Below are 4,969 nucleotides of genomic sequence, written 5' to 3'. Positions count from 1 at the left end.
TATATTCTACTTTCAATCATTACATTTAAACTATGAAATCCTTTACGATTAAAAAACATATGTTCGTTTTCGCTGGGTTTCTGCAGGCCAATATGGGTACCGTCAATACATCCAATTACTCTAGGAGGGAAAAGTGTAGGCGCATCCAAAAAAATTTATTTCATTTTCTCACATCTTGGTATCTTATACTTCTCGTAGAACCATTCCATACAGCCAGTCAGACTCACCGGTGTAAAACGGATATGTTCTGGACATAGTTTTCTTTCTATTTCAGTTGTTACTCGGGTGCTCAATTTTGAAACCAAGCTCTCAAAATTGACTCATTCCCATAAGGTAATCGTCATCTTCCACCCGCTGGTAACTGCCACTTCCAAGAAATGAAAGCGTTACTGCCAACTGCAGGATGGGCGATGCAGCCGCTGGGGAATGGCAATTGAAATTAGTATTCCTCAGGACATAACTAAATGCTGCTTTATTAAGACGAAACCTTTTAATGAACCTAAAAATTAGCCAGTTATATAAACGATTCGGTAACAGTTCCCAAATGTTGAAGTTACAGTGAAATTATAGCAAAAGATTGCAGAATAAACGAACTTACGCATTTTCAGACAAAGAAAGAGGATCGCTTTTGTCTCTTAGCTGCCGTCTTACAACCCTCTGGTCATGCCCATCCACGTCTTCGTCGGATCTTTCTAAAAAGAAAAGTAGTTCCGGCTCCATGTTTTCAACTCTAAAAAAATACAACTGTTAGTTTCCTTGATATTTCTTGGAGTGATAGAGCTTACTGGTTAGGGCGAGGTACTGTTATAACAAAAACTAGAAATTGTCAACATCTGCATCCCTCCTGTCACCTGCTTCCCCAGTTTAAACCGCCCTGAAATCAGCGCACTGCTCACCGGAGAAAATTGTACAATTCTAGGCAATGCCAACCACGATCTATGGCATTCTGATCTACAGACGGACAGAAAGGCGAAATAGCGTTCTGCTCGATAAAGGAGGACATCCCGTGCATATGGTAGGAAGCTGTAGATGCTCGGCAGAAATCTCCATCGTGTCGCAGGACTCGTTAACTGCGTCAACTGGCAGCCGATGGTAACATTGGCATCTGACCACCTACCCATACTACTCCCGCTCTCGTGATCAGCCGAATTCATTATCCCAAAAAAACGCACCTTCATAAATTTAAAAAAAAGAACATGGAAAGACTTTAAAAAATACACTGACACTCACTTTGCTGCCATCCCTATCCCGAATGATGCCCGTCAAGGGGAGCGCGAGGTCATTGAAACCGTTTCGGGTCGTTTTATTTCCGCCGGAAGAATATCGAAAATCTGGCCACATTTTCCAGCGGAGACCGCAAATTTAGCGAGAGAACATGACCTTATAAGACAACACGGCCAGGGCGACCCCAAATAAGGGATATAAACCAACGCACCAGATTGCTAGTGGATGAATCCAAACGGGCGAAATAGGGAGAAGCATTTAAAGAATTGTGACTTCTCTGCCGGTGTAGGTAAGCTGTGGCCCACCGTAAAGTCCCTATCGAACCCAACTAAGCACAATGACAAAATTTTCATCGTCTTTGGCGATAAAGTGCTGTCGGATGCGAAAAAATGCGCGAGCGCTTTCTGCCAATATATAATGCATTCTCCGGTCGATAAAGATAGACGGAGGGCCAACAGATGCAGCACACAATCATAAACACAGCACGTGTCCAATTACCATTACCGCCAAAGAGATTGAAGATTCCATCGTCCATGCTAAACCATCTAAAGCAGTAGGCCCAGACGGCATATCCATGCCGATGCTCAAAAAACTAGGCAAAGAGGGATTTAATTATCTAGCGCGCGTCTTCAACCTGTCCCTGTCCACTTTCGCATCCCCGAAAAATAGAAAATTGCCAGGGTGGTTCCACTATTAAAGCCTGCGAAACCAGCTAACATATTAGATTCTTATCATCCGATATATCTCCTATCGCCAGTATCCAAGACACTTGAAGCCATTCTGCTGCCGGATTTCACAGTAAATTTGCGTCTTGCCAATCATCAGCATAGATCTCGAAAACTACATAGCACCACCATCGCACTAAACGCCATTAAGACGCAAATAATTTGCTGATTAAATTAAATACCCCTCCATAGGACAGTACTTGTTGCGCTAGACCTGTCAAAAGCTTTTGATACGGTCAACTACGGCACGTTACTGCAAGACCTGGAAGGGTTCCCCTTCTTCCAAGTCTCAAAAGGTTGACCGCAAATTATGTCTGGTCGGCAAGCATCGGTGCAAGTCAGGAAAATAACACCTAAACCCAGAAGGATTAAACAAGGGGTACCACAGGGTGGTGTCCTATCCCCACTTGCACAATAATGACCACAGTCCCCGGCCCACACTTCGATAAGGTTTGTAATAAAATAAAAAGCCGATCTCTCCAGTTATATCGCCTTGCGAAACCTGACATTGTCACCGACCAAATCATCGGCGACCTTATTTACAACATGGACGCGCTAAATGTCGACCACATTCAACATCCACGGTGATGGCATTACGCTACCGACTGCCTTACACCCAAAAGTTTGGGGATAATGCAACTACAATTGTTAAAATCTCTTGCCGACATCACTTGGGGAAAAGACAAAAAACGCTTATAACCACTTACAAAACAATTGGCTGGCCGCTTGCATGCTAAGCGTCAGCAATATGGTCGCCAAGCCTAAAGGTTACTCACTAGAAAAAAAAATACAGGCCTGCCAAATCACTGCCCTCAGAACTGCTACGGGCTGTCTTCTTATGTCCCCAGAACACCACCTAAACAATGAGACGAGAGTCCTCCCCCATTAGGCATAGAAATGAAATGCTGAATAAACTGTTTCTGTTGAATATCAATCTCAACAAACATTTGATTGAACAGGCCACACCTCCAGGGTCTTAAAAAGTAATCTCCGCAAGCATTATGAGGAAATACGGCACCTAAGAACACAACCGTATGAAGCAAAAAACACAAGCAGGTCGTCAGTGATCTATATAAACAGGCGTCGGACCTCTATGCCAGGAATTGTCCGGCGAACCCAGTTCTTAAAGAAAAATACCCAGAACTCAAGGAAGAGGAAACACACTCCCTGGCTCAACTTCCATCTGAATACTGTAACATGTTGAACTATCCAGATTCAAACCCGACATTAATAATGTATGTTCTGCTTGCAGTGTTTCCCTACATGACACCAAACATCTCTTTGATTGCAATGTGGAACCAACGCCTCTAACACCCCTATCATTATGGTCCACTCCTGTTGAAACAGCAAGTTTCCTAGGACTCCCATTAGAGCCTATTGATGATAATTTGTGAGTGGTCGCACCTACTGGATGCGGCGAAGCACTGCTATAACAACAACACACGTAAAGGAAGCCTAGAGTACCGCTTCTTCGAACCCCTTATAAAAATTGTTGTCATCTTTCTTACAATAACGAATAATTTACATATACCGTGAGGTGGCAAAGGACGCACCTTGACTCCTCTATCATTGATCCGAAGGCGGAAAAAACATATTTTGAGTCTATCAAAAGATATTCACGAAAAACCGAAAAATTACCCATAGTATTTTTGCGCAGCACACCTATATGCATGGGCGGGCTTCGGCCGCGTTTATAAAATACTACCCCGGCTGGTCTTACACCTGTTTGGGGTCAATATTAAAGCCGTGAAAAACCCCTTTATACACATTTTTTTTACGTGAACAACATGTCGTTTGACGCCACTTTCGATATTGTTTGACGAGTATTAGCAGTCGACCCCTGTTGCAAATTGTTACATATAATATTTACATATAACAAAGAGTACATAAATCTCTATTATATGCATTAGGGGAATGTATTCCAGCGTAAGCGGCACAGATTGGAATCTTCCCGCAGGTACAATTGTCTGGACAAACTACTTTACGTTCCGGTAATTCTATACGACTGCATGACACTCTTATTACACGTCCTAAAATATTGAGAAGAAGACCCATGATCGCGACTCTAAAAACGGAAGCTGACAAATTTGCCTTTGAGATTAGCAAAAGTTGTTTTATTATTTTAATGATGAATGTGTCATGCTGCCGTAGAGAATTGGACTACATTCCAATCGTGCACCATTAACGATTTCGACCAAGATTATTGTATTGAATTCGTTAGGATCTCTCTACCACCTCTTTTTTATATTTATTATTAATTGTGCACTCATCACTAGAATTACCTGCGTTAATTTCTTTGTAAGCACTTCTTTTTCCTTTTTTATTCCTTTTAAAAATTGCTTAGGAATTTATTCCACATGTAAGCAAATAATTTTTATTATTTACAAATAGATGACATTTAACTGTCAAAAGATCTATTACAAATCACCAATCAATCTATTACTGTCTGTCATAAATTACGATACGTTACTGAACGTTCCTCATAATACCAATATTGCCATTCGTACGATCAGTCACGTAATCTTTATTCGTACGATTGCCGTTTCGATCACGGAATGTGTAATTCGAGCCCCGATTTAATCGATTAAATCGAACCAAACAAAGTTTTTTAAATTTTGCTTATTCTTTGTAACATTGTATCTACTTGCTTACGTACTTAACTATTTACACGATTTTTCCCGACAAATAAAGCTGGACAGTTTCTCTCTCGTTTCGTTGCTTGCCGGCAAAATTGGAAGCATCAATGTTCAGCGTCATATAAAAAGCAAATATTTATTACATACTTAAGGTAACATGATCTCAGTATACGTTTGCAGCTTTTTAATCAATGAGGTATACGGACCTTCAATTAACAACATACGGCAATTTGTGTCATGGTTTGCGTAGTTTCAGTTAAAAACTTTATGAAAGTATTTTCTTAGCTTATTGAAAATAAAAAGCAATTTAATTGAGGAAATTTCATAAAAATTGCCACTTCTTTTTTCGTGTTTTCTGCTGACTATGTCATAAAAAGTACTGAT

This window comes from Eurosta solidaginis, chromosome 1, assembly GCF_040869045.1.
Source record: "Eurosta solidaginis isolate ZX-2024a chromosome 1, ASM4086904v1, whole genome shotgun sequence".
Taxonomy (NCBI): domain Eukaryota; kingdom Metazoa; phylum Arthropoda; class Insecta; order Diptera; family Tephritidae; genus Eurosta; species Eurosta solidaginis.
Note: the sequence above shows the minus strand (reverse complement) of the source record.